The sequence below is a fragment of the Pristiophorus japonicus genome, chromosome 10 (assembly GCF_044704955.1).
Source record: "Pristiophorus japonicus isolate sPriJap1 chromosome 10, sPriJap1.hap1, whole genome shotgun sequence".
In the NCBI taxonomy this organism is placed as follows: Eukaryota; Metazoa; Chordata; class Chondrichthyes; family Pristiophoridae; genus Pristiophorus; species Pristiophorus japonicus.
Window position 1 is genome coordinate 165,356,640 of NC_091986.1, and position 19,540 is coordinate 165,376,179.

Consider the following 19,540-nt stretch of genomic DNA (forward strand, 5'->3'; position numbering starts at 1 on the left):
TATGCTTGGAACACATAGAAAAAGGGCAGCTCCGTCAAAGACTTTACATTGTGTGAGACAGTGATCTTGCAACCAAGGCAGGGGTCCATAAATGTAAAGGGTACTTACCCTCGTGAGGTCGTTAAACTTCTTGCGGCATTGTGGGGCAGTTCTAGCCACCATGTCTGTCACTGACCCCTCCAGGGCTATCTCCCTCCAAATCCTCCTGATCACCCTTGGCACGGTCCTCCTTCCTCCCATTAGATGCAGTGCAGGCCACCTCCTCTCAATGGCCTGAATGAGGGCCTCAGCGGTCGTTCCTCCTGCTGCGCAATATCTCCCGCTCTGAGCGAAGTGTGCTGGTGCATCTGCACATGCGCAAACTAATTCGGCATGCCCTAAACTTTCGCCTGGGCCCGGGAAGCTTCAAGCGCGTCTGTGCATGTGTAAACTCGAGAGTATTTTTTGCACCGTGGTTTTTGACTACACTGACCATGACTGACCATTTAACACAATACACTGACCATGACTGACCATTTAACAGTGACCTCACTGACCATGACTGACCATTTAACACAATAGACTGACCATTTAATACACAGTGACCTCACTGACCATGACTGACCATTTAGCACAATACACTGACCATGACTGACCATTTAATACACAGTGACCTCACTGACCATGACTGACCATTTAGCGCAATACACTGACCATGACTGACCATTTAACACACAGTGACCTCACTGACCATGACTGACCATTTAACGCAATACACTGACCATGACTGACCATTTAACACACAGTGACCTCACTGACCATGACTGACCATTTAACGCAATACACTGACCATGACTGACCATTTAACGCAATACACTGACCATGACTGACCATTTAACACACAGTGACTACACTGATCGACTGATCGTGACTGACCATTTAACACACAGTGACTACACTGACCATGACTGACCATTTAACACACAGTGACTACACTGACCATGTCTGACCATTTAACGCAATACACTGACCATGACTGACCATTTAACACACAGTGACTACACTGACCATGTCTGACCATTTAACGTAATACACTGACCATGACTGACCATTTAACACACAGTGACTACACTGATCGACTGATCGTGACTGACCATTTAACACACAGTGACTACACTGACCATGTCTGACCATTTAACGTAATACACTGACCATGACTGACCATTTAACACACAGTGACTACACTGACCATGTCTGACCATTTAACGCAATACACTGACCATGACTGACCATTTAACACACAGTGACTACACTGATCGACTGATCGTGACTGACCATTTAACACACAGTGACTACACTGATCGACTGATCGTGACTGACCATTTAACACACAGTGACTACACTGACCATGTCTGACCATTTAACACACAGTGGGCTGGATTTTCGGCTTTGCTCATTTCAGGGCGGTAATGGCAGCAGGACGGTAAAGTTTGCGTCCGAGAAAAGATTGCGCCTCAGTCAGCAAAATTGGGCAGCTGGGCCCTGAGTGTGGGGCGGCGTACTGAGGGAGACATTGTACACTTCTCTGAGGGCGCGCAGCCGGCTCAGCATGCACAATTCCCGACCTAAACAGCCGGCCTCGGAGCACTGGAAGAAAGGCCTGGGGGCGGGGGGAGAAAAAAAGCGAAAAAAAACACCAAAAACATTCCCAATAACGAACTGACGCCATCACAACATAAATCGGAAAAAAATAAAATAAAAAACAATCACACTTATCTGTAGTCAACATACCTTAGCTCACAGCAGCCTGTACAGTTCGGACTGCCCGCTCTCACAGACAGACCCAGCACGGCGCTCTACGGAGTCCTACGGATTGGGCGGGAGCCAAAAATCAAGCCGGTGTTGCAACCAGGGGCATTGCACACCGGCTCGCCTCTTCTGGGCGGTAATGCTCTGCGCATCGCCATAACCGGCTCCGAAAACCCCGGCGAGGCACTGGAAGATGGCCGCCTGCCCGGAAAAGCTCTCTGCCGCCATTGTCGCCCCTCCAGGGTGAAAACAGAGGTGGCAACTAGCTGAAAATCCAGCCCATTAATGACTATACTGACCATGACTGTCCATTTAACACACAGTGACACATCACAACAAGAAGAAAGAACTGCAAATGCTGTAATAAAGACTATAATAGTAGGAATATAGGGCACCTCTGCCAGCATCCAAAAAGAAAATTCCATAATAATATTTTGGGTGTAGACTGTTTATCATAGCTCTCATATTATGGGCCCGAATTTGATCAAAGCCAAGTTCCATCCATTTACCGTCGAAAAGACCGCTAAGATCATTACGGTACTTTGGGCGGAAGTTTGGTGAAAAAAATAGAAAAAAAACTGCCCGGCGGGAAAAATGGGCGTTGCATGTGCATTCTCAGCGGTCCTTGTCAAATTAAGACCTCAGCTAGTCTCGGGAGGGGGAAAACACAAAAAATATATTTTTTGAAATAAAAAATAAAACATCGGAAAACATTCAGAGGACCCTTTTCCACTGAATCGCTGCAAAAAAATTAGAAAAAAAATGTTCACTTATCTTTTTTTGCAGAGTTTCATACCTACCGTCCATCGACAGGTCGCTCTGACTGGGCATCATTTTTCAAGAAGTACGGAGCACCGCTCTCACCAAACTTGGACGGGAGCTGTTTTCCCAGTGTTGCATGGCGGCAGTCTGCTCCCCAGTGGTATTTTGAAACCACCAGTATAAGGTCCTGATGTAATTTCCAACGAATGGAAGACCGCCCAAAACAAGGAAATACTGCCGACAAACCCAGTGGTACCCGACGACAGGGTCATCAATTTCGGGCCCTATAGTGTCTATTTTAAAAGAACTGAGCTTTATCACTTTGCTATGAAGGTCAGCATGGACAGAGATTAAGTAGTGACAAATATCAGTTCAGAAATATATAACAGTTACAGGAATGTTGTGTTTTTAAAACGTCATTCATCATTTAAATTTCTACTTTGTTATGTTGAAGGATTATAATGCAACATTAAAAACAGGAATTCGGCAGACATATTTTCTGTATGTAAAATATCATGTGTATGGCATAACACAAATATGTTTAATGCTAAGAAGGTCATTGTTCAAACCCTGTATATTTACAAATTTAGATCCAGCACTCAAGTCCATTATTCAGGATTTATTTGAATAATTCTAACACAGGATTCTACACCCAATTTAGAAAACATTATTATGTCTCTGGAGAAACTCATTGTGCTATGTTAAGTAATATATTCCTCATACTGATGAATGCATTGAAACATAGACATAGAAACATAGAAATTAGGTGCAGGAGTGGGCCATTCGGCCCTTCGAGCCTGCACCACCATTCAATAAGATCATGGCTGATCATTCAACCTCAGTACCCCTTTCCTGCTTTCTCTCCATACCCCTTGATCCCTTTAGCTGTAAGGGCCATATCTAACTACCTTTTGAATATATCTAAAGAACTTGCCTCAACAACTTTCTGCCGTAGAAAATTCCACAGGTTAACAACTCTCTGAGTGAAGAAGTTTCTCCTCATCTCAGTCCTAAATGGCTTACCCCTTATCCTTAGACTGTGACCCGTGGTTCTGGACTTCCCCAGCATCAGGGGCATTCTTCCTGCCTCTAACCTGTCCAATCCCGTCAGAATTTTATATGTTTCTAAGAGAACCCCGCTCATTCTTCTAAGCTCCAGTGAATACAAGCCCAGTCGATCCAGTCTCTCCTCATATGTCAGTCCTGCCATCCAGGGAATCAGTCTGGTGAACCTTTCCTGCACTCCCTCAATAGCAAGAATGTCCTTCCTTAGATTAGGTGACCAAAACTGAACACAATATTCCAGGAGTGGCCTCACCAAGCCCCTGTACAACTGCAGTAAGACCTCCCTGCTCCTATACTCAAATCCTGTCGCTATGAAGGCCAACATGCCATTTGCCTTCTTCACCGCCTGCTGTACCTGCTTGCCAACTTTCAATGACTGATGTACCATGACACCCAGGTCTTGTTGCACCTCCCCTTTTCCTAATCTGCCTTCCAAGTTTTTTGCCCCCAAAGTGGATAACCTCACATTTATCCACATTATACTGCATCTGCCATGCATTTGCCCACTCACCTAACCGATCCAAATCATCCTGCAGCCTCTTAGCATCCTCCTCACAGCTCACACTGCCACCCAGCTTAGTGTCATCTGCAAACTTGGAGATAGTACATTCAATTCCTTCATCTAAATCATTAATGTATATTGTAAATAGCTGGGGTCCCAGCACTGAACCTTGCGACACCCCACTAGTCACTGCCTGCCATTCTGAAAAGGACCCATTTATTCCGACTCTCTGCTTCCTGTCTGCCAACCAGTTCCCTATTCACGTCAGTACATCAGCCCCAATACCATGTGCTTTAATTTTGCACACTAATCTCTTGTGTGGGACCTTGTCAAAAGCCTTTTGAAAGTCCAAATACACCACATCCACTGGTTCTCCCTTGTCCACTCTACTAGTTACATCTTCAAAAAATTCTGGAAGATTTGTCAACCATGATTTCCCTTTCATAAATCCATGCTGACTTGGACTGATCCTGTCACTGCTTTCCAAATGCGATGCTATTTCATCTTTAATAATTGATTCCAACATTTTCCCCAGCATCGATGTCAGGCCAACCTGTCTATAATTCCTTGTTTTCTCTCTCCCTCCTTTTTTAAAAAGTGGTGGTAGATTAGCTACTCTCCAGTCCATAGGAACTGATCCAGAGTCAATAGAATGTTGGAAAATGATCACCAATGCATCCACTATTTCTAGGGCCACTTACTTAAGTACTCTGGGATGCAGCCTATCAGGCCCTGGGGATTTATCGGCATTCAATCCCATCAATTTCCTGAACACAATTTCCTGATTAATAAGGATTCCTTTCAGTTCCTCCTTCTCACAAGACCCTCAGGCCCCTAGTATTTCTGGAAGATTATTTGTGTCATAGAAACATAGAAACATAGAAAATAGGTGCAGGAGTAGGCCATTCTGCCCTTCGAGCCTGCACCACCATTCAATATGATCATGGATGATCATGCAACTTCAATACCCCATTCCTGCTTTCTCTCCATACCCCTTGATCCCTTTAGCTGTAAGTGCCACATCTAACTCCCTTTTGAATATATCCAACGAACTGGCCTCAACAACTTCCTGTGGTAGAGAATTGCACATGCTCACCACTCTCTGAGTGAAGACATTTCTCCTCATCTCGGTCCTAAATGGCTTACACCTTATCCTTAGACTGTGACCCCTGGCTCTGGATTTCCGCAACATCGGGAACATTCTTCCTGCATCTAACATGTCCAATCCCGTCATAATTTTACATGTTTTTATGAGATCCCCTCTCATTCTTCTAAATTCCCGTGAATATAAGCCTAGTCGATCCAGTCTTTCTTCATATCTCAGTCCTGCCATCCCAGGAATCAGTCTGGTGAACCTTCGCTGCACTCCCTCAATAGCAAGAATGTCCTTCCTCAGATTAGGAGACCAAAACTGCATACAATACTCAAGATGTGGCCTCACCAAGGCCCTGTACAGCTGCAGTAAGGCCTCCCTGCTCCTATATTTAAATCCCCTCGCTATGAAGGCCAGCATGCCATTTGCTTTCTTTACTGCCTGCTGTACCTGCATGCCTACCTTCTATGACTGATGTACCATGACACTCAGGTGTCGTAGCACCTCCCCTTTTACTAATCTGTCACCATTCAGATAATAATCTGTCTTCCTATTTTTGCCACCAAAGTGGATAACCTCACATTTTTCCACATTATACTGCATCTGCCATGCATTTGCCCATTCACTTAACCTGTCCAAGTCCCCATGCAGCCTCCTAGCATCCTCCTCGCAGCTCGCACTGCCACCCAGCTTAGTGTCATCTGCAAACTTGGAGATATTACATTCAATTCCTTTGTCTAAATCATTAATGTGTATTGTAAATAGCTGGGGTCCCAGCACTGAACCCTGTGGCACCCCACTAGTCACTACCTGCCATTCTGAAAAGGACCCATTTATTCCGACTCTTTGCTTCCTGTCTGCCAACCAGTTCTCTATCCACATCAATACATTACCCCAATACCATGTGTCTTAATTTTGCACACTAATCTCCTGTGTTGAACCTTATCAAAAGCCTTTTTGATAGTCCAAATACACCACATCCACTGGTTCTCCCTTATCCACTCTACTAGTTCCATCCTCAAAAAACTCTAGAAGATATATCAAGCATGATTTCCCTTTCATAAATCCATGCTGACTTGGACCGATCCTGTCACTGCTTTCCAAATGCGGTGCTATTACATCTTTAATAATTGATTCCAGCATTTTCCCCACCACTGATGTCAGGCTAACTAGTATATAACTCCCAGTTTTCTCTCTCCCTCCTTTTTTAAAAAGTGGGGTTACATTAGCTACCCTCCAATCCATAGGAACTGAACCAGAGTCCATGGAATGTTGGAAAATGACCAACAATGCATCTACTATTTCTAGGGACACTTCCTTACGTACTCTGGGATGCAGATTATCAGGCCCTAAGGATTTATCAGCCTTCAGTCCCTTCAATTTCCATAACACCATTTCCTGACTAGTAAGGATTTCCCTCTTTCTTTTCACATATCTATGGAAACTTTTGCAGTTAGTTTTTATGTTCCCTGCAAGCTTCCTCTCATACTCTATTTTCCCCCTCCTAATTAAACCCTTTGTCCTCCTCTGCTGAATTCTAAATTTCTCCCAGTCCTCAGGTTTGCTGCTTTTTCTGGCCAATTTATATGCCTCTTCCTTGGATTTAACACTATCCCTAATTTCCCTTGTTAGCCATGGTTGAGCCACCTTCCCCGTTTTATTTTTACTCCAGACAGGGATGTACAATTGTTGAAGTTCATCCATATGATCTAAAAATGTCTGCCATTGCCTATCCACCGTCAACCCTTTATGTATCATTTGCCAGTCTATCCTAGCCAATTTACGTCTCATACCATTGAAGTTACCTTTCCTTAAGTTGGGGACCCTAGTCTCTGAATTAACTCTGTCACTCTCCATCTTAATAAAAAATTCTACCATATTATGGTCACTCTTCCCCAAGGGGTCTCGCACAACAAGATTGGTAATTAGTCCTGTTTCATTACACAACATCCAGTCTAGGATGGCCAGCTCTCTCGTTGGTTCCTCATCACCTTGGTCCAGAAAACCATCCCTAATACACTCCAGGAAATCCTCCTCTACCGTATTGCTACCTATTTGGTTAGCCCAATCTTTATGTAGATTAAAGTCATTCATGATAACTGCTGTACCTTTATTGCACGCATCCCTAATTTCTTGTTTGATGCCATCCTCAACCTCACTAATACTGTTTGGTGGTCTGTACACAACGCCCACTAGCGTTTTCTGCCCTTTGGTATTCCGCAGCTCTACCCATACAGATTCCACATCATCCAAGCTAATGTCCTTCCTTACTATTGTGTTAATTTCCTCTTTAACCAGCAACGCTACCCCACCTCCTTTTCCTTTCTGTCTATCCTTCCTGAACGTTGAATAACCCTGGATGTTGAGTTCCCAGCCTTGGTCACCCTGGAGCCATGTCTCCGTAATCCCATTAATTGCTGCCTGCGCAGTTAGTTCGTCCACCTTATTACGAATACTCCTTGCATTGAGACACAGAGCCTTCAGGCTTATCTTTTTAACACCCTTTTTAACACTCTTTGTCCATTTAGAATTTTGGTGTAATGTGGCCCTTTTTGATTTTTGCCTTGGTTTTCTCGGCCCTCCACTTTTACTTTTCTCCTTTCTATCTTCTGCTTCTGCCCCCATTCTACTTTCCTCTATCTCCCTGCATAGATTCCAATCCCCCTGCCATATGAGTTTAACCCCTCCCCAACAGCACTAGCAAACACTCCCCCTAGGACATTGGTTCCGGTCCTGCCCAGGAGTAGACTGTCCGGTTTGTACTGGTCCCACCTCCCCCAGAACCGGTTCCAATGTCCCAGGAATTTGAATCCCTCCCTCTTGCAACATTCCTCAAGCTACGTATTCATCTTAACTATCCTGCTTTTTCTACTCTGACTAGCACGTGGCGTTGGTAGCAATCCTGAGATTACTAAATTTGAGGTCCTACTTTTTAATTTAGCTCCTAGCTCCCTAAATTCAGCTTGTAGGACCTCATCCCATTTTTTACCTATGTCGTTGGTACCTATATGCACCACGACAACTGACTGTTCACCCTCCCCCTCCAGAATGCCCTGCAGCCGCTCCGAGACATCCTTGACCCTTGCACCAGGGAGGCAACATACCATCCTGGAGTTTTGGTTGTGACTGCAGAAATGCCTATCTATTCCCCTTATATTAGAATCCCCTACCACTATAGATCTCCCACTCTTTTTCCTGCCCTCCTGTGCAGCAGAGCCACCCATGGTGCCATGAACTTGGCCACTTCTGCCTTCCCCTGATCAGCCATCTCCCCCAACAGTATCATAACCTTGCACTGCCTTCCAATTCCTGCTCTGCTTGATGGTCACCCATTCCCTACCTGCCTTTGTAACCTTTACCGGCAGTGTGACCAACTCACTAAACATACTATTCACGACATCCTCAGCATCGCGGATGCTCCATAGTGAATCTATGCGCAGCTCCAGTGCCGTCATGCGATCTGACAGGAGCTGCAGCTGGATACACTTCCTGTACACATAGTCGTCAGGGACACTGGAAGTGTCCCTGATTTCCCACATAGCACAGGAGGAGCATAACACGGGTCTGGGCTCTCCTGCCATGACTTAACCCATAAATTAATTTAATTTGGCAACAATGCCAAAGGTTTCTTACTGATAAGGAAAAGAAAAAGAAAAACTACTCACCAATCACCAGCCAATCACTTACTCCCTTGGCTGTGATGTCACACTTCGATTTCTTTTTACTTCTTTTTTGCCTTCTCTCCCTGCTGCAGCTGCAGTAACTGGCTCCTCCTCCTCGACTCACCGCTCCTCCTCGACTCACCGCTCCTCCTCCTCCTCGACACTGCCGCTCCTCCTCCTCCTCCTCCGACACTGCCGCTCCTCCTCCTCCTCCTCGACTCACCGCTCCTCCTCCTCCTCCTCAACTCACCGCTCCTCCTCCTCGACACTGCAGTAACTGGCTCCTCCTCCTCGACTCACCGCTCCTCCTCCTCCTCCTCAACTCACCGCTCCTCCTCCTCCTCCTCGACACTGCCGCTCCTCCTCCTCCTCCTCGACACTGCCGCTCCTCCTCGACTCACCGCTCCTCCTCCTCCTCCTCGACACTGCCGCTCCTCCAACTACTGGGCCTTTTATAGGTCTCCCCTCGACTCACCGCTCCTCCTCCTCCGACACTGCCGCTCCTCCTCCTCCTCCTCCTCCTCCGACACTGCCGCTCCTCCTCCTCCTCCTCCTCCGACACTGCCGCTCCTCCGACTACTGGGCCTTCCCTCGATTCACTGCTCTCCTCGATGCTGCCGCTCCTCTGACTGCTGGGCCTCTTATGGGCCTCCCCTCAACTCACTGCTTCTTCTGTTATATTAAGAAAGTAAATTCTACCTGGCTGATGGTATAGATGAAATGGACTCAATGGCTGATGGAGGTGGCCTGGAGGAGAAGGGAAACACCATTAAAATGAAATAAAAAAGAAAGACCTTTTCGCACCTTTCTCAACCACCAGATGTCCCAAAGCGCTTTACAGTCAATGAAGTACTTTTTGAGTGTAGTCACTGTTCTAATGTAGGAAACACGGCAGCAAATTTATGCACAGCAAAGTCCCACAAACAGCAACGTGATAACATTTCTTTTTATAATGTTGATTGAGGGATAAATATTGGCCAGGACACCAGGAATAACTCCCCTGCTCTTCTTTGAAATAGTGCCATGGGATCATTTACGCCCACCTGAGAGGGCAGACCGGGTCTCGGTTTAATGTCTTAACTGAAAGATATTGGCCACGAAATTCCGGAGCACCCCACTTGGGGACGGTAACCCTCGCGGGGCGGGACTTCCTGCGCCCGTGCAGAAGTCCTGCCCCGCCACCTAAATTGGGGTCACCGCTCCTGAGAGGAAGTGGAGCGCCATGTCAAGTGCTCAACTTCCTCTCGGGGTGAGATAGCAGTCGCTAAGGGCGCGCAATGCAGAGCATTATGTGGCCTCTCCGTGTAGCGTTGATGCGTTCCATGAGCCCTCCCCTTCCATTAAAAGGGAGGGGCACTGCGAGGTCTGCACGGCTCTTGATGAACCTCCATTAGGCCACAGGGGATGTTGGGTGACGTGGCCGCAGCCCAGCACCAGAACGGAGTGACGGGCTGCACGATCGCAGCACGAGCCCGCAAAATCGGCAGAGAAAGACCAGACCGATAAGTCATCAAAAAAACGGCGGTGCGCGGAACCGTGCACCTCCCCTTTAAATTTCACCCCGTGAGCGGATTGCAGCCCTGGTCGCGACCCGCAAGGCTGGCGCTGACATTGCCTGCCGGAACCTCAAGTGGTGCTACCCAATTTCTGCCACGGGGCAAAAACAGGTGCTACTGGTCAGGTGGAGGTAAAATATCCCATGGCTCTATTTGAAGAGGAGCAGGAAGTTCTCCCGGTATCCTGACCAACATTTATTACTCAACCAACACCTAAAATAGATCCGGTCATTTATTTCATTGCTGTTTGTTGCGGCGGGCGATGTCAGCGCCAGCCTTGCGAGTCACGACCAGGGCTGTACTTTGCTTGCGGGGCAAAATTTAAAGGGGAGGTGCACGGTTCCACGCAGCGCCGTTTTTTCAGTGCAGTACTGCATTGAATTCTAAGCGAGGAAGATAAGATTTCAAAAGATCGTTATTGTTAAAGTACATCACATTTTATTTTCAGTGGAAGATGCTTGATTTAATAACAATTCTAACATGACAGTCTAAAACTTAACAAAAAACAAGCATCCAGTAGAAAATGGGGTATTTGCTATTATCAGTCTTGATGTTCACATGTAATGCAAACATTGATGGCATAATACTAAAGCAAAATACTGCTGAAGCTGGACATCTGAAATAAAAACAGAAAATGCTGGAAATGCTCAACAGGTTGGGCAGCATCTGTGGAAAGAGAAACAGAGTTAACGTTTGAGGTCAATGACCTTTCATCGGAGTTCTGACAAAAGGTCATCGACCTGAAACGTTCACTCTGTTTCACTTTCCACAGATGCTGTCTGACTTGCTGAATATTTCCAGCATTTTCTGTTTTTATTATTGGTGGCATAATAATAGATTCTGAGAATGTTTTCTGGAGATTTTTAATTCTTTTCTTGTGTTTTTGCAGACTGTGATAGAGGGAACAAAAGGTTCCAACTATATCCCAGTTCCAATTGTCAATCGACCTCCTGAAACTTTTCCACTCTGAAGCAGTTTCAATAAAATTTGACTGTTTCTGAAGGAGGATACGCAAAGGTGACAAAGCATGACTAACCAAATGTGATAAGTGGAACCCAAAATGTAAGTGCTTAATTTTTTCAATGAAAATAAAAATCATCTGGTACATATTCTTGATGCAGTTGATCAAAAGACTTGGGTCCAGAACCTGGAGACATTCTTCTGAATTCCATTAGCAGACCAGAGGCCTGACTTTATATTTGTGAAAGTATTCATCATGTTTGCATTACTGTACACAGCATAAGCATAATTTAGCCCTATTTAAAAATAAACATATTTTGAGCAATGTTTTTCCAATGGAAGGATTCAGGCTGTGACTATGTGTAAAGCACGATGCCACCAAACTTAAATTTTTGTTGAAGAATATAAAATGGTGCTCATTTTCTTTCATTTTGGACAACTATTCCTTTCCAACACTGAAAATAGTGTGAGGCGGGGGGGGGGGGGGGGTGGGAGGGGGGATTTGACTTTGAAGTTAATGGAAATAAAAATTAGAAGATATGTAAAATGAATTGCCAATTCGCTATCACCCATTTTACATTATTGCAGTCAAAATTACCTCCTGGTTTCTACAACCAGAACTGCACGTAAATTATAGTTTAATTATTAATTTGACAAATCTGTTGAAAAGGAGGTTGTGCTGTAAAAATATTAGTATTTCATCCCCAGTACTTATTATTAGTGTTATATTAATACTGCCTCTAATAGTAATTATTAAAGTAAGCCCTTTGTCTTGAATCTGTAATTCTGAATTACAGGAGAGTTAGGACTGTTACAGAGACTAGAGCACAAATACCAATTGAATTTGGAAATGCCATTGATCTTCTACTAAAATTTGGAGGGTACCATAGGGTAGGAGAAGAGGCTGAACAAGATCAAAGCATTCAGGGAGTTTATACGGATTTTCTTAAAAGATCTTTGAAAACTTTCAAGAGCTTTTGGATGAATGAAGACAAACAAAAAGGAACGCTAAAGTTATACTTCATCCAAGTTCAGCGGTGCAGTTGCTAAATACACCTTTAACAGCGTGTAAATGGGCATGACAAGACTGAGAGATTCCAAACATTTTGTCTCATTTGTGTACTAACCACTTAAGGTTCAGTTAAAGCCTTGTGACCTGCACTGACACATTTAGTTATCGGGGTCAGAATGCTAGCCACATCCATTGTGTTAATCTAGCTTCATTAAATTCATTGATTTGACCTGTATTTTGAAGACTAGAAGTCAATTCATTTAAGTGTATTGGTTCCCATGCAAGAAACCTTTTCAGAACAAAGTACTTTACACCTTATTAAACTATGTAACATGTGAAGAAAGGGCATAATAAAGCTACTGTGAGCCAGTGTGTCGGTCACACTCTATTCTAGAAACTGTGGTTTTAACTCACAGAAAACCTGTTTGTTTCTGTAATCTTGTTTGAAGCTTGGTGGAAAAAAATTAAACTGTGCTAAACTAGAAACATTTTCCCGGTGCTAAGGCAATTTAATTTATTAAAAAAATATATAATGGACAACTTAATGCACTTCTTAACACACCCACTGGAGATATTACATTTTGAGCATCAAGAAACACTTTTCTAGAACTATTTTAGAGGTCTGTGTTTACAGAAGTTATAATTTACTAGGATTACTTTGTTCGATGAGCTGTACATACATTATGCTTACAAAGAGTTTTGTTCTAAAAATTACATTAGAATATGGCATTTGATAGGTTTATTGTGAGTTGAACTAATATTCGGAGTCTACAGGCTACCATAGCTGCATGAAACCAAAGATATTGGGTGGTCTTTTTGAGCTAATCCTCCTCAGATCAAGGGAATCAATGTCCAATAGATAAGTCTTCTGAAAGGGGTAGATTGACTGAGAAAGTAACTGATCTTTTGAGAATAAAGCATAGTCGCTTGAAAAAGTGAGATGATATTTGGATTAGCTAAAAGAATACATGCTCATTCCATTCATTTCAAAAATGACAGGGAAGTGTGGTAAACCCACCCATGGACAAATTATACTTTTGAATGTAGTTCATAGAAAGCAGCTTTGGTTTTAGTTGACGAATCCTTTAACTTCCCTCCCTTTTTCCCGGCAGGATAAGACACCTTACATCACAGCTTAGCTGAACGCTAGACTTTGAAATGACAAGCACAAATATCCAGAAGAACAAGAATGTATTAAGAAGTGAAAGTGGGGTGTTTAACATTTTCATTAACACAACCTTATGTTGATTAGAATAACATTGATCTATAATTTAGACTTCTCATCATATGTCAATAAAAGATTGAAATTGTTCGTTATTGCTATGCATTATTTTCTGAAATGCAAAATAATCTCATTTTTGCTTGCAGAAATCCTCCCAACGTCTCTTGGAACATGACTTAGCCGTCAGAGCTTTGTATGTGAAATATGCCCTGCAGTATTCTCTTGCTATTTACAATTTTATTGGAATATTCTCAAATGCATTGGACGCAGGTGGGTGGTGGGTGTGGGGAGGGGTTGGGAGTGGGAGGGGGGGGTGGTGACATGAGAAGCACAACATTTAGATGCTCCAACATGCCAACATGCTGTGTCACTTAGTATAAAGTCATGAGTTTGTGCCTATGAGTTTCCAATTTGGATTTGCACAAGGGGAAGTCTCTGAATGAAGGCCAGTTTTTTCTTCATAATGAAGAAGGTAACATTGGGAGGTAAAGTATTACAGGTGATTGTCATGCACCTCTCTACGGCTGGCACAAAACAATAATAGGCAAAGACCTGGGTTGAACTTGAGGTAAACTAGAAGTGATCCAAAACTCAGCAGACCATGTCCTAATGCGCACCAAGTCCTGCTCAGCCATCACACCTGTACTCGCTGACCTACATTGGCTCCCAGTTAAGCAACACCTCGATTTCAAAATTCTCATCCTTGTTTTCAAATCCCTACATGGCCTCGCCCCCTCCCTATCTCTGTAATCTCCTCCAACCCCACAACCCCACGAGATGTCTGCACTCCTCTAATTCTGCCCTCTTGAGCATCCCTGATTATAATCACTCAACTATTGGTGGCCATGCCTTCTGTTGCCTAGGTCCAAGCTCTGAAATTCCCTGCTTAAACCTCTCCACCTCTTTACCTCTCAACGCTCCTTAAAACCTACCTCTTTGACCAAGCTTTTGGTCACCTGCCCTAATTTCTTCTTATGCAGCTCGGTGTCAAATTTTTTATCTCATAATACTCCTGTGAAGTGCCTTGGGATGTTTCACTATGTTAAAGGTGCTATATAAATACAAGTTTTCTTGTTGCTGCCTGTCCGTGCTCCTGGTCAGAGAATGGTGCTTGTTCAGGGGAAACCAGATGAAGAAAATAACAATAAATTAAAAATGATGGAGGGCAAAAACATGGGGCCTAAAATTGCATTAAAAGTGGGTCTGGTGATGAACCATGTTAATTGGACTTTTATGCTCATCATTAACATTGCGCTATATTTCCACTGCAAATTCCTGGAACATTGATCCGATGTCAATGAAGCATCTGGGACCTCGTGAATATCATGCCTAATGGCTTATCTCCTTGACCAATGAAAGGAAAGGATAGAGAAAGAAACAAAGTGTAGGACGGAGAACGAAATAGGGTGAATTAGAGTCAAACAAAATATATAGAAACAGAAAGTGGAATAAAGAGAGGGTGGCAAGAGAATGGATTAAGAAAGAAAGAAAAGAGACAGAAAGGAAAAGTAAGAAAACAAATTAAAAAGAACAAGCAGAAGAAGAGGACATTGTAACCCAAAAGCAAAATACTACAGATGCTGGAAATCTGAAATAAAAACAGAAAATGTTGGAAATACATTTCAGGTCGATAACCCTTCATCAGAACATTGTAACCCAGTTGTGTTTGGGAATTGCTGTATTGCTCCTTGAGCAGTTAATGAGAGATTGGCAGGGTAGGTGTGAAAAATGTACACCCATGAGGTATAGGACCAGTAGTCCAGTCCATCATGATCAGGAACAGTGGAACACCCAATGTGTATGCCATTGCATTGCTTTACATAGGAATAGGAACAGGAATAAGTCATTCAGATCCGAGAGCCTGTTCTGCCATTCAATGAGATTATGGCTGATCTGTTTCCGAACTCTATCCACATACCTTGGCTCCTATCCCTTAATACCCTTGGTTAGCAAAAATCCATTCATCTCAGATTTATAATTATTAATTGAGCTAGCATCTGTTTCTTTTGGGAGGGAGTTCCACATTTATACCATCGTTTACATAAAGAAGTGTTTCCTAACTTCTCTCATGAATGGTCTGGCTCTGATTTTAAGGTTCTGTCCCCTTGTCTTACACTCCCCCACCAGCGGAAGAAGTTTCTCTCTATCTATTCCTTTCAAATTCCAAAAAACCTCAATTAATCACCCCTTAACATTTTATATTCCTGTGAATACAAGTCTAATTCATGTAATCTGCCCTCATCATTTAACCCTTGGAGCCCTAAATAACATTCTGGGGAATCTGCATTGCACTGCTTCCAAGGCCAATATATAATTTCTAAGGTATGGTGCACAGAACTGTACACAGTACTCCTGTTGTGGACTAACCAGGGCTTTGTATAGCTCTAGCAAAACTTTCGAGCTCTCTAATTATAAAGGCTAACATTCCATTAGACTTTTTGATTATTTTTGTACCCGACCACTACATTTTGGAGATCTGTGTACATGGACCCCATAATCTCTTTGGAGCTTCACTGTTCCTAGCTTTTCACCATTTAACAAAATATACAGATCTATCCTTTTTTGGTCCGAAATGGATGACCTCACTCTTAACATTTCACACTGTGTGGAATTTCATCTGCCAGAGTTTGGCCCACTCACCTAATCTATCAATGTCTCTTTGTAAATTTCTAATTACTATGCCACCAATATTTGTGTCATCAGCAAACTTGTATAGAAGGCTCTCTATTGTGTTATTTAAGTCATTAATAAATATAGTGAATAGTTGAGGCCCCAGCACAGATCCGCGTGGGACACCACTAGCTTTTATAGGAACATTGGAATTGCTAGATTTAAAAAGAGCAAGATCCGTCTAGTGCACCTTCTACCATCCTGGTTTTCACATGATATGAAAATGGAGTTGTTGTTGTCTAATCATAGAAATTAGTTTCTGTCAATTAGTCTACAACAGAACCAAACATGACGTGAAGCAATCTCCAGTGGTGCAGAGCTTTGCGAACAAAGTCACCCTTTTCCTCCCAGGTATGCTACATTAGCACACCTCAAATTACAAATATACCTGTCCTAAAATGTTATTTTCTGGAAGAAATCTATCTATTTGCATTTCTGAGTGTCGAAATGGCTTTACATTCTTAAAAATATTGCCTTCCGACACTTTTAAAAAAGGAGGGAGAGAGAAAACGGGGAATTATAGATTGGTTAGCCTGATATCAGTAGTGTGCAAAATGTTGGAATCAATTATTAAAGATGAAATAGCAGCGCATTTGGATAGCAGTGACAGGATCGGTCCAAGTCAGCATGGATTTATGAAAGGGAAATCATGCTTGACAAATCTGTAATTTTTTGAGGATGTAACTAGTAGAGTGGACAAGGGAGAACCAGTGGATGTGGTGTATTTGGACTTTCAAAAGGCTTTTGACAAGGTCCCGCACAAGAGATTGGTGTGCAAAATTAAAGCACATGATATTGGGGGTAATGTACTGACGTGAATAGAGTATTGGTTGGCAGACAGGAAGCAGAGAGTCGGGATAAACGGGTCTTTTTCAGAATGGCAGGCAGTGACTAGTGGGGTGCCGGAGGGCTCAGTGCTGGGACCCCAGCTATTTACAATATACATTCATGATTTAGATGAAGAAATTGAGTGTAATATCTTCAAGTTTGCAGATGACACTAAGCTGGGTGGCGGTGTGAGCTGTGAGGAGGACGCTAAGAGGCTGCAGGGTGATTTGGACAGGTTAGGTGAGTGGGCAAATGCATGGCAGATGCAGTATAATGTGGATAAATGTGAGGTTATCCACTTTGGGGGCAAAAACATGAAGGCAGAATATTATCTGAATGGCGGTATATTAGGAAAAGGGGAGGTACAATGAGACCTGGGTGTCATGGTACATCAGTCATTGAAAGTTGGCATGCAGGTACAGCAGGCGGTGAAGAAGGCAAATGGTATGTTGGCCTTCATAGCTAGGGGATTTGAGTTTAGGAGCAGGGAGGTCTTACTGCAGTTGTACTGCAGTTGGGCCTTGGTGAGACCTCACCTGGATAATTGCGTTCAGTTTTGGTCTCCTAATCTGAGGAAGGACGTTCTTGCTATTGAGGGAGTGCAGCGAAGGTTCACCAGACTGATTCCCGGGATGGCAGGACTGACAAATGAGGAGAGACTGGATCGACTGGGCCTGTATTCACTGGAGTTTAGAAGGATGAGAGGGGATCTCATAGAAACATATAAAATTCTGACGGTACTGGACAGGTTAGATGCAGGAAGAATGTTCCCGATATTGGGGAAGTCCAGAACCAGCAGACACAGTCTAAGGATAAGGGGTAAGCCATTAGGACTGAGATGAGGAGAAACCTCTTCACTCAGAGAATTGTTAACCTGTGGAATTCTCTACTGCAGAGAGTTGTTGATGCCAGTTCATTGGATATATTCAAGAGGGAGTTAGATATGGCCCTTACGGCTAAAGGGATCAAGGAGTATGGAGAGAAAGCAGGTAAGGGTTACTGAGGTGAATGATCAGCCATGATCTTATTGAATGGTGGTGCAGGCTTGAAGGGCCGAATGGCCTACAACTGCACCTATTTTCTATGTTTCTATGTTTTTATGGATGGCAAGACTGGTACAATATTACTGGCAAGACCAGATAAAAAGTTTTTAAAAACCTCTAGGACGAATTCATTATTTGTTGGAGTGAGACTCCACAACCTCATTGGTCCCTTCAAGGACCTCCAAGGTTGAGTCTCATGTCAGGATCATAAATCACATCATTAACAGAATCCTGTAAACATTAATTACTAGCCCTAAATGGCTGGAGCGGGAATAATTTGTAATAAGGTCGTAAATCCAGCAATTTCATGATCGGAATTAAGTTCAATGGGAACCTCATGGTGGGAAGAGACTTTTAGCAAGGCTCACGGCAGAGCGCTGCAAATCGTCCAGCAAATTGCAGGAAATTGAAACTCATGGCGTATCTCATTTACTCTACAAATTCCTGGAATTTTTACGAATTTATAATGGGGAGAGTCGTTAATGCGACATTCTAATGATGCGACTTCCCAGAAATTATTGGCCCATTATATTTTACTTGGGTATAATCCATTTAAGTTTTTAACTGCCAGCTTATTTTATTGATCCTGTGGGTAACATTGCATTGTGACATGGAATCTCAATAAATAAAGGAGACATATGCAATTTAATTAAAACAATTAAAAAACATTAACTAAAATTTAAAAATATTGACTAAAAATGAACTTCAAGCACACTTCCCAAATAACCATAACCTTATTCCAGAATGGGGCATAAAATAAATTTTTTTCAAGACAGTAAATAAAACAGTATGCCGCGGAGAGAATAACGTTATCATGCCCTTCTACCTGTCCTATGATGTGTAAATTTGCATTTGCTTACATCATAATACATATAGTAAGTGTTCATTGATATCACTGTTCCTACTGCACAAGAATAAGGGAAAGCAATGCAGACTAATGAAGATCACAAAGAATTTCCAAACTAAAATACTACAGCTTAAAATTATACCAACACCTGATAATTATGAGGTGCTGAAAATAAGAGCAAAAACATTGGCTTCACGAAAAATCAATTTTTTTGCATGACTCCCTTCTATTTTTTAAGGGGCTGGGGGGCGGGGGGAACAAATCTTGATAAGAGAACATATTGCTACTACCTGTACCAGCTTTCACACCGGTAGTGTTGTGCAACCAAATTATACTAGCCAATTGGGTCGTTAGTCCTGTGCAGCAGAAGGATTTTAGGGATTCCATAACACAGTGATGAGGGAGACCACCCACACCACTGGACACGAATACCCCACTGGATGTTAACCCAGGATTGTAGAACTGAAGCTCCAGTCTCCACTCGGCGGGGCTGTCTCGAGCAGGGTTCAAACCATTCACCTACTGATGTA

The 19,540-nt window shown here is 43.2% G+C and overlaps 1 long non-coding RNA gene across 1 annotated transcript; it reads left to right on the forward strand.

Annotated features, from left to right (window-relative positions):
- The first annotated feature begins 2,722 nt into the window (after positions 1 to 2,722).
- Positions 2,723 to 13,607, forward strand: LOC139275181 (uncharacterized). Its single transcript, XR_011595690.1, has 3 exons — positions 2,723 to 2,883; positions 11,318 to 11,490; positions 13,513 to 13,607. It is a non-coding gene; the product is annotated as an uncharacterized lncRNA (long non-coding RNA).
- Positions 13,608 to 19,540: the final 5,933 nt, after the last annotated feature.